Source organism: Lactuca saligna, chromosome 5 (genome assembly GCF_052625555.1).
Source record: "Lactuca saligna cultivar CGN05327 chromosome 5, ASM5262555v1, whole genome shotgun sequence".
Taxonomy (NCBI): Eukaryota; Viridiplantae; Streptophyta; class Magnoliopsida; order Asterales; family Asteraceae; genus Lactuca; species Lactuca saligna.
The window spans coordinates 14934835-14947284 of record NC_136421.1 but is presented as its reverse complement, the minus strand read 5'-3'; the positions used below and the strand labels follow the sequence as shown (position 1 = coordinate 14947284).

Sequence of the window (12450 nt, the reverse complement as noted above, 5' to 3'; positions counted from 1 at the left end):
TTAATAAATATTATTTTTAATCTATTATATTTATATATTAATAAATATTACTTTTTTATTATAAACTTTTTTAATTATTTTTTTGAATTTCTTCTTTATTGCATTAATTTTTTTATTGGATTATTATATATTAATAAATATTATTTTTAACATATAGTATTTATCTATTAGTAAGTGTTAGTTTTTTAGATTATTAAATTCATTTAATTAATTTTTTTAATTTTTTTATTTCGTTAATTCTTTTGATTGGATTATTATATATTAATAAATATTATTTTCCATATATTACATATATATATATATATATATATATATATATATATATATATATATATATATATTTAAATATTACTTTTATTATTATTATTATTTAATTGATTTGTTTTAAAATTTCTTCTTTATTGTATTAGTTCTTTTTTATTGGATTATTATATATTAACAAATATTATTTTTAGCATATAATATTTATCTTTTAGTAAGTGTTACTTTATTGGATTATTAATTTCATTTAATTAATTTTTTTATTTTTTTTATTGCATTAGTTCTTTTTATTGGATTATTAAGTTCAATTTATTATTTATTATTTATAATAAATAATATTTATTTAATTGTTTTTATTTTATTTTAATTTCTTTCTTTATTGTTTTAATTAAAAAATACCGAACACTCCGAGTCAGCTCCTCCATTCGTTGCATTTTACCACCTTGCGTCGTCGTATCATCTCGTTGGAAATAATCGATCATTGACTACAATCGGTCATTCTCGATGAAAACTACACCAGTTGACTACCTACATAATGTAAAATAAACCCCAGACACTACTAGAAAAACAGCCTTTTACGACGCTCATTGCACGTCGTAAAAGGCTCAGACGACGCGCAAATGCGCGTCAAAGAAGGCCCTGTTATAAAGAGAGACGACGCGCATTTACGACGCTCATTTACGACGCGCAATTACGACGCGCGTTTACGACCGCAATGCGTATCAAGGAAGGCCCTGTCATAAAGGAAGACAACACGCATTCGTGTTTCGTAACCTTACGACCCGCGTGTTAATGACACGCAATGCGTATCAAGAAAGCCCCTGTCGAGAAAGGCCATGTCATAAATGAAGATGACACACATTTTTGCGTATCGTATATTTAAATGTTTAAAAAAAATTATATATTTATTAATTTTTATATTAAATTTGCATTTAATTTCTCATAATAGAAATAAAATACTTTTTTGATAGATTTACTAATTTTTCAAATTAAATAACACATTAAAAGTCTCATAATACAAAATAAAATACCATAAACAATAAAGATAATTCATTGCACTAAGGACCATGTTAACAAAAGAATATAACATTATATACCATAAGTACCCTCAAGTAATCAATCTCTTACAATGTTACTAAAAATACCCTCAAGTAATCAATGTCTTACAAAGTTAAGAGACTTAGATACTCAGTTGGTATGTAATATGGCACTAAGAAGCCCAAAAATTGTTTGTGTTTTTCCTGTTCCTGGATCCTACATGGACAAAAGGTAAAGAAGTTGTTGCATCAAACCAATCAAGAAACAAAATATAGACCTTTTAGTTTATGTTTCTTGTTTACTTAACAAAAACAAGACTTAATCAAGAAAAAAAATATAGACCTGTCCCTAACCTTCTGTGCTGTGGAAAAAGCTAATCCAACCAAACCTCTTATTCTACCAACTTCTTTCTCAACTGCAGCCTTCAACTTAGCATCAACCTGAAACCAAACTCATTTTATACATTAACCAATTATAAAACACTTCATATTAATATCTGAAAATTTTAACTAATGACAAAAATAAGAGGTTATTGGAATCGGAATAGGTGATTCCATCTTTGTACTACTTTTGGAATTCACTTCATTTTGCTTTAAGATTCCTGATGTCTGAAACAAATCATAACCACACAATGCAAAAATATAAAAGTCAAAAGTCAAAAAAAGACGAACTTCACATAAAAAAATACCCATAGACTATCATTGCAAAAAAGACGAGCTTCACATAAAAAAATACCCATAGACTACCTTGATTTAAGAGGAAACAGAAATAAGTGGTTAATAATGTGTGGCCCAACAGAAGCTTCACGGTTTCTATCAGCAAAAAAGTACAGAAAACATGAGAATTTAATCATTTATATATTGAAATTTGTTAAATATGAGGAATGATATAACTTACAGGCAAACGATCACAAACAAGGTGACCATCATTTGGTTTGAGGTGATAATAAGAGCATCCAAAAGCAACAGCAGCCACACCAATGTAAAAGCATGTCCAACCACAAAGCTCACCTTGTAGACTTAGGCATTTTATACCAGGCAGAATCAGGGGCAGTATAAACCTGAGAAGTGGATGCTACTTTGTTTAATTGTAGTTATCACTATTATATAGGTCATCCATAAAAGTTAAAAGGTACACCATTTGAAAGAGAAAACAAGAAAAAGATAAAAAGTGTTATCTGTTAAGGATGAAAAGTGGAAAGAGTAGCTCTTTAAAAAGATTGACTAAATCAGAAAATATATTTCCGTTGACTCGTTAACACAAACCCCTCGCTTTATCAATCTTTTATAAGTATATCATAAATCTAAAAAGTTATCTACGTTGAAACCCAACAAACCAAGTTTCAACAAACATAGCAATGGATATGGAACACCCATGTTAAAATATATACAAGATGAAGGGCATAATCATCAATCTACCATCGACATATCCCAGGTGCTTCTGTCCTCAACATTGATATCGCCTCTTCATACTCTGAAGCATATACAAACCCCCACAGCTGCACACATTGACATTCATATCAACTCAACTTATGCAAACTATTTATATTAAATTACACTTTTGGTCCCTGAGAATCTCTAATTTTTCTGATTTTGGTCCCAAAAAGTTTTCTCTTGCAACTTTAGTCCTTATTTGACTATTTTTGGTCCCGAACCATTTTTTCAATTTTGGTCCCCAAAAATTCTCTTACAATTTTGGTCCTTTGAAATTTCTTGTAGAGTTTCATTCCTTGTTCTAAGTAAGATGACCATTTTTGGTCCCTGAGTATTGCTGATCTTTTCAATTTTAGTCCCAACTCATTTTACTTGGAACGAAGAGTAAAAACGTTACAAAAACCTCAAATAAGGATCAAATTTGCAAGAGAATTTTGTAGGACCCAAATTGAACAAAATCAGCCATACTCGAGGACCAAAAATGTAATTTTTGCAAAAATAAGTGAGAGAAAGCACCTCAATTTCCTTCACTTCAAATTCTTGGGTGTGTGACAAACAAGAGTTACCATAAGTTTCTGAGGCCAAACTTGACCCATTCAATCTGGGGAAAAAAATATGCAAATTGCCAAATTACCATATTATCCCTCAAAAAGAAAAATAGGAATGGTGCAAGTGCAACACTCTTACAAGTCACTATCGAGATACAATGCAAAATGATTTCCCCCACCAAGCGCTAAATACTCAGTTGAACAAAGAGTAAAATACCGATTCACCCCTAATAAATGCTCAATTAACATAATAAATCCCAAATAAATATTAAAATTATAAAAGATTTTTTTATATATTATCAAGAAAATGCAGTACCTGTGGGGCGATATATAACAGGAAGCCCTGGTGTATTTGTAAACACAAATGTATCATTCGATCCCTGTATAGTATTTACTCATCATAGTGAAAAAGGGTAGAAAAGTCTTTTGTCAACATATAGAGAAACGAACTTAATTAAACAATTACAAACCTGGTATCTTTTCTTTGTTGATGGTTTCAAAGGTGCCTCAACTAAACCACCAAACACTGCACCTTTACGATCTCCAACGACCTGAAAATGTTTAATCAAGTTTCAGTTAAAGGGTAAAGTTGACATTTTGCATAGTTACTGAAGACAAGACATTACCAGTAGACTTAACCCAGGGCAAAGATTGCTTCTTCTATATAAGGTTGAAAGAGATATGACATGCCTCCATGTACTAACATATAAAAAAGATAATGATATATCAAGATTCAAGAATAATGTGAAACTGAAAATATGAAGAAGATGAAGTTTTACCTGTATAGTAAGACCCATTTCTTTCCTTGACTGAGAACAGGGAGTGCAACATAAAGATCAGAACGTGTATTTCTGTCATAAGTTGTGAAGGTTCTGACATTTTTGGAAGTTTATTAGAAGGAAAAGATGCAATCACATTTTGTACAGGAACCCCATCATTAGTGTCAAATTGAGAGCTTGTTTCTTTCATGTCATCGATCTTTAATTCAGTGTTTACTTTCCCAGATGCATGAGATCGATACCCACTAAACCTAGCAGCTTGTGAAAGAGCCTTGCTGAGTGACTGTTTTCCCTTAGAGAATAGACCTTTCTTTCCATTGTTTTCTTTTGAAACGTTTGGGGATGATGTGTCATTTCTGTAGCTAGTTACCACTTAGTTGTCGTTCCATTCTGAATATTCAAACTCATTTTCTGATCTTCCTGGTGATAAGAATGAGTAGAGAAATGCGGTGAAGGAGGAAGTATCTGGCCCATCAACCAAGATCAATCTCTCTGTAGCCCTATGTAAAACCCTCCATGGTATCAAGCTCAATCTTTGTAGCCCTACGATCTGCCATGTCCAAATCTCTCTCGTCCTCCAGAGAATCGTCCAACCCAACCGACCTTCATAGCCATTTCTATTGATTTCCAACTCGATATCATAAATTATGTTTCGACATGAGAGTGTGGGGAGGTTTCAAGAAGAATAGAGCAGAAGCAACAACGCAAATGATAACATTAGGTATCGAGGGCTAATCGAGTTTGATTAAAAAGGTTATAAAACTCGTAATAAAGGAAGAAAAACCTCTGGAACAAATAAAGAAGTAGAATGTTGATGGTGATTGACCATGGAGTTTCAAGACCTTGACTTTAATGGAGCTACTGTTCTACTTGATATGGAAATCACTCTAAATTTGTAGTTGTGATACAACTCTTCTATTGATTGAGAGGCTGAGAAAGTACTTGAGGAACTGAAGATCGAGGGAAGTAGATGAAGGGTTTTTGAACTGAAACCCTAGTTCCAACAATAGTCATGGTTCCAAAAACTGTACCCCTTTGATCAATTTCATGGCCTGGTGACCAAAAAACCTTCGATTTCACTAAGAACCGGAACCCTAGTTCCAACAATAGTCGATTTTTGGTATTTGATTGAGAGAGAGAAAGAGAGAGAGAGAGAGAGAGAGAGAGAGAGAAGAACGATTGAAAGAAGGTAGAGGAGAGCATGGCGGGGTTTTTAATTTTTTCAGAATTTCATTTCCCCATTTCCCCCACTATTAAAGGATGGAACGCGCGTTCCATTAAAAAATATAAAGCGACATCCTTAGACGATGCGCATTTTATTATAGGTGCCCTCCGTGTTTTTTTAGACACTAATTTAAGGGCGCAGAATAATGCGTGTCTTCTATCCTTAAATTTTTTGAAGAGATGACATTTTTCTAATGTCACTCTCCTTTGCGTAACATAGATCAATGAGCGTCGTATTTTGTGCGTCGTAAAAGGCCTTTTTTCTAGTAGTGAGAAAACATACTTCCTCCATCCGAACGTTCATTACGGATACCACCATCGATGACAACAATGTTAGGTCGAGGGTTTTCAAACCACCATAGCCACTATAGGTGGTGACAAAGTTGTAAAACTCGTTATTTGGTACTTGTTGGACCGACCGCCGAGTAGCAAATACTCAGATTTGGTAATTCATGTAGAAATATTTTTAGGGAAATTATATATGTTAAAATCATAAGTTTATTGAAATAAATAACAAATTTAGATATATGTGAATACACAAAAACTAAAATACACACGATGATCTCACTTAGTGAATAATTACTGAACTTATATATTTATATATATATATATATATATATATATATATATATATATATATATATATATATATATATAGTAACAGAGTTGGAGACGACTCAATAGTGGTTTGTTGTGACTGAGTGATGGTGGTTGTGTTGTCCAAAATATGTTATCTTCCAAATATTTAAGATAAATTAGAGAATGTGGGGTGGGTATGACTTTTTTGGTATTTTTATCTGAGACAATAAAGAAAGAAATTAAAAAAAAACAATTAAAAAAATATTATTTATTATAATTAAAAATAACAAATTTAAATTAATAATACAATAAAAAGAACTAATGCAATAAAAAAATTAATTAAATAAAATTAATAATCCAATAAAGTAACACTTACTAACAGATAAATATTATATGCTAAAAATAATATTTGTTTAATATATAATAATACAATAAAAAAGAATTAATTCAAAAAAAAATCAATTAAAAAAATTAATAATAAAAATGTAATATTTATTAATATATAAATATAATATATTAAAAATAATATTTATTAATATATAATAATACAATAAAAACAAATAACAAAATTAAAAAAATTTAAAAAATTAATTAAATGAATTTAATAATCTAATAAAATAACACTTACTAATAAATAAATATAATATTATATGTTAAAAATAATATTTATTAATATATAATAATCCAACAAAAAAAGAATTAATGCAATAAAAAAGAAATTCAAAAAAAAATTATTAAAAAAAATTAATAATAAAAAAGTAATATTTATTAACATATAAATATAATATATTAAAAATAATATTTATTATTATATATACAAAACTTCAAAAATGGTCCCTATAGTTTTCAAAAATATCAAGTTTAATCCCTAAGTTCAAAAAACCTCACAGATGGTCCCTGTGGTTTCAAAACTTTTAACATTTGGTCCTTCCGGCTAACTTCGTTACCATTTAGTCGTTAAGTAAGGGGTATTTTTGTCATTTCACTACCCAGGGACCATTTATGAGGTTTTGTATTACTTTTTTTAAAATAAATAAATAAATAAATAAAATTTAATATGCAAGGGTCCAACCTCTCTTTCTCTCTCTCTCTATCTCTCTCTCTCTCTTTCTTTCTCTTTCTCTTTCTCTCTCTCCTGTAAGTTGTATAAAATTCTTTCTCGTCACTGGCTCCCTGTAAGTTGTATAGATTCCATGTCTCATTCATCATTTGATTCAATATCTTCATGAATCAAATTGAATATGAAATTGTTTTGAATTGCCTTTGTATACCTTCGACTCTGCAGGGCATGGGTAAAACCACTCTGATCGCTAGGGTTTTGGAGAATCTCAGAACTTCCTATCCTAATTTGAAAATACAAGGGTTTTTCACTCGTAATGTTCTATCATTCCACACCCTTCCATCGCTCAAATATGTTTTTATTTTCGCCTTCGTTTACTCATGAAATTTGAGATACAAAATAGGTGAGATCAGACAAGAAGGCGAAAGGGTAGGGTTTTAAGTGGTTATGTTAGATGGTCGCGCTGCTCTACTTGCTCCTATTAACAATTCCAGGTAACCATTTCTTCATATCTTTTTATCATTCAACGTTGAATTAGGTTTTAATTAAGTTTTTCATGGCAATGTAGCGTCCATTAGATGGCCTACTGTGGGAAGATACAGAGTCGATGTAGCATCATTCGAATCATTAGCTTTGCCCGAGTTACAGGTTCGTTTAGCTTCATCTCCAATTTCTCAGTAAGAAGTTGATTTTCGATTTTATTTTCAGGTCAAAGAAGATACATACCTGTTTGTGATTGATGAAGTTGGAAAGATGGAGCTCCTCAGTTTGTTGTTCTTCCCTGCAGTGTTACATGTTCTTGAGTCAAAGAAGATAAATCTTCGGTGGTTGTTTCTTCCACCGATGAATTGGAGAGAGAGAGAGAGAGAGAGAGAGAGAGAGAGAGAGAAAGAGAGAGAGAGAGAGAGGTGGGACCCTTGTATATTAAATTTTATTTATTTATTTTTAAAAAAGTAATAAAAAACATCATAAATGGTCCCTGGGTAGTTAAATGACAAAAATACCACTTACTTAACGGCTAAATGGTAACGGAGTTAGCCGAAAGTACCAAATGTTAAAAGTTTTGAAACCACATGGACCATCTGTGAGGTTTTTTGAACTTAGGGATTAAACTTGATACTTTTAAAAACCACAGGGATCATTTTTGAAGTTTTGTCTAATATATAATAAATCAATAAAAAAAATAATACAATAAGTAAAAAGTTAAAATGAAAAAAGTAATTCAATTATTTAATATTTCAATAAAATGAAAAAGAATAATTGTATAATTGGTCCTTGTAGTTTGGTAAAAAGATAAAAGTGTAGAAATAGTCCCACGGGTAAATCCATCATTTGCCAAAACTTAACAGCTATGATGTTAAACTTAATGAATTAATGACCAAAACCACAAAAAAAAAAACCATTAACTAGGGACTTTTTTTGCTAATAAGTTTTTTTTGGACCTTACCTACATAAATTGACAAACCACAGCGACCATTTTTGCAATTTTGTCAACACGTTTCTATATAAAGTTTATAAAAGTACGTATTTTATAAAAATATATTCAAATCGTTTTATAAACAAATGTATACAAACATGTTTTTATAAAAAAAAATATACAAACATGTTTTTGATAAAAAAAACATCATTTGAGAATTAAATTATCGCCAATTAAATTATCCTTCTAAATGCATACTCTAAATAATAGTTATATAAGAAATAATACCATAAAATAATAACTCATATTCAAAATTCAAAAGGAATTTTGATCGCAGATAAAAAATGTGCGTTTTCAAATTAAAAAACAAAATTTATTGCTATAATTATATTTTTGTTTTAAACCCAAAATAATCTATCAAAATAGGTTAATTTCAAAGTTATAAGTTACCATATTCTAAAGCAAATTAGATTTCATTGTCTAACGTGCGAGTCGCCAGGTATGAAATTAAGCCATTATTTAGTTAAACGTCATGAAGGGTCCATGAGTATGTTGGGCGTACACTAGGTATGCACGACGTAAACTAGGTACGCACGACATACACCTTGCATGCGCGCATCGGGGTGAACCCTACATACACTTGGCGTACCCATGCGTACGCTGAACATACACAGGGGGAAACCATATATATATATATATATATATATATATATATATATATATATATATATATATATATATATATATATATATATAACGGATTTGTATATATTTATGTATTTAATAAATACATATTTTTATAAATAGGTATTTCGTACACAAAAAAGTTTTTATATAGAAAAAAAAAAATTATGTGAAAATATGTTCATTTTTTGTGTAAATATGATTTTTTAAAGAAAAGACATATTTGATTTTTTTTAGAAAAAATGTTGTAAAAAAACTATAGTTAGGATGAATTCATAACAAAATTATGAAATCTAGGCCAAAAGTGTAAATTTTGGACAAATTTCGTAATAAAAATTAAAATTTGGGCCAATAGTGTAAATTTTGGACCAAATTCGTAATAAAATTTAAATTCTAGGCTAAAGGTGTAATTTTTGAAATTTAGATGACTTGTTGACCAGATAAAATGAAACGACCCAAAATACGATCCAAAATTTTTTGTTTTAATATTACTAAAAATCACATCATTGAATGTCATATATAATAAGAACCATGGAATGAGTAACTCAAAAGTCATAGTAACTGTGTGAAAACAAAACTGTATCAATCATATAAAAATATTTGAATAAAACTCCTTGGATAAAACTGAAGTTGTGGTGTGTGCAATGTCATCAACCCGAGCTCTTCCCTTTACTAGCGGAAGTACCTGAAATCAAAACTGAAACTGTAAGCACGAAGCTTAGTGAGCTCCCTCAAACTACCACATACCATACAATAACATATAACAAATTATTGGGCCTCACCCACTGCATCAGACCGAAATCCGGAAAGTGCATTGGACCGAAGTCCGGAACTAACCAGGGCCTTGCCCTCTACATTGGATCGAAGTCCGGAAACTGCATCGGACCAAAGTCCAGAACTGACTAGGACCCCGTCCCCTGCATCGGACCGAAGTTCGAACACTGACTGAACATCGCATAGCATAAACATATAAACTAACATGAACACACATACTGCATACTGCATCAGACCGAAGTCCGGAACACATAACACAAAGACATGCTTGAATCACAAAGACATCAAGCACACTTAACTACTACATCGTACTGAAGTTCGGTACTACTTCTAACTAGACGGGCCGACATTGGGGCCGTAGACCCATTCCTACTGGAAGGAAAACTCACCTCATAACGTTGGCTGCTGAGATACTGACTCTAAAACTGGTTGACTGCTGCTCTGGAACTCACCGGCTACAAATCCCAAAACACTAGATCAGGTACTGATAACTGTCCTCAAGGTAAAATGACTATTTTACCATGTCAAAGTCAACTTTCAAGTCAAAGTCAACTTTCCGTTGACCGGACTCGCCGAGTCCATCCGTCACTATATCTGAACTCTAACTCAGCGAGTCCATTCCCACTCACTAATTCACCCTAAACTCTCAAATCAGGGAAAAACCGGGGACTCGCGACTCGACTCGCCGAGTCTGAAGAACAACTCGCCAAGTCCCAAGCATGCCATTACTATACAGTTGATTTTTCTCGATGCCAATGCATCGAATTTATAGATATGGGTTCCTAGGACTGGTTTCACACGTAAAGTTTCTAACTCTACGTTCATTCATGCACATAAGAAGCTAAAATGCCCAATAAAGAGCTAAAAGAGGAGATCTAGGTTTGGAATGGGTGTTTAGCTCAATAAAGGTGGTAACCTTGAGCTTAAGGAGTCCTGAAATGCTTAGATCTAAAACCCATTCATCTTAACTACTCTTAAATCGACCTCAAAGTCTAGAAAATGGCTCAAAAACAACACTAGCAAGCTTTTATGGAGATCTACATGATGACAAGCAAAGATTTGAGATTTATACCTTAATGGAAGCTGGAATGACACAATAAACTCAGATCTTCTTTTGCTCCTCTTGAAAACCCCTCTTCTCTCTTCTTCTTCTAACTTCAAAATGCACCAAAATCCTCCACAAAATGAGAAATACTCCAAGAATGCTTAAAGGGAGACAAGGGTTTAGTAAGGGACGTTCTGAGGGTGATGGAGGCTGGTTTGGGGCGCATAATGTTGTTTAAATATGGTGCAAACCCTTGAAATTAGGGTTTCATCCAGACTGGCAGACTCGCCGAGTCCAAGAATATGAACTCGTCGAGTAGCCAACTTAAAACGCGTGCAAAACCCGTCCCTACTCGATGAGTTAGGATACAAACTCGTCGAGTACCCCTTAAGAATTGAAAATTACTTTATTTAAATCACATACCAAAAATGGCGCGTTACAACTCTCCCCCACTTGTCTTAGACTTCGCCCTCGAAGTCTGCTTGATGAGAATAAAACTCTAGATCGATTAAATCTTTCACAGATATGATTATGGAAATCGAACAAGTCAAAAACAGTATGAAAGTGAACACATGATGGAATCAAATGTATGCTTATGATTCAAAATAAAGTCACGCCTCAGCAGAGCTCGATGAAGAACTTCCGCTGTAGAGGCGAGCTAGGGTTTACAAAACTCAGAGAAACTAAATAATAAAAGCGATAACATCTAAGACTGCATGCATGCAACTTATATACTAAACCCTAGTACAAAACATGCATGGTTGGATAGGCCCAATACCGACAATCAAAACTGGGCTAAGGACCGAGCCCATGACTCAATCTAATAATCCCAACCATCTACCCCTTTGCATCAAATGATGCGAGATATCATTTCTTCTATGTTGGATTCACTATCTTTATTACTTTGAACAGACGAGGAATTATTGCGAGAAGTGTCTGTCGAAACTGTATGTACCACCTCAGCATGTCAGTGAATAATTTCTTATCAGCAGCATTGTTTTGATCACACCTCTGAATAATATCTAAGATATGCTCCAGGCATGATGTTGAGAAGAGGTGTTTGTCAACGAGAGCGAACAGACATTTCTGACCTTCTCCCCTGAGGAACATAATAGTTTGGTAATTCGTATCAATCTTCCCATTGACCATAGTGTTGACATTGCCTGCTGTGCCCATAGCCTTGATCCTGGTTCGCTTGTGAATGGCAGAGGCAATCTCCTGGTCCATCTTTGCTACCTCATGAATGTAGCACACTAGCATTCGCTTCACATGGTCAATTATTGGCTGGTACTCCTGTGGATTTGACAGTATAATATTGTTGAGGAGTATCCAGTCGTGGGGATTAAGGTTTGGTAGATCAGCAAGGGTGAAGTTTTGAACCGAGCCTTCGGTGCCTCAAGTCACTTTGAATTGAACGTTAACAAACTTCCCCGCTGAGTAGGGTTTCAAAAACTTGACAGTTGTAATCTTCTTCAAACTCCAGGTCAAGTACTGGGGTTGAGCAAACTCCAAGTAGAACTCTAGCAAATCCCTATCTACCTTCGGGTTTGGGGAAGGAATAGCAGCAGGCAAATTGAAGAAATGGAAAATAAATGCCTTTTGTGTGAT

The 12450-nt window shown here is 32.7% G+C and overlaps 1 pseudogene; it reads right to left on the bottom strand.

The window, feature by feature from the left end:
- Window positions 1-2670: 2670 nt before the first annotated feature.
- LOC145045078 (uncharacterized) lies at window positions 2671-12069 on the bottom strand (annotated as a pseudogene).
- Between the last annotated feature and the right edge of the window lie 381 nt (window positions 12070-12450).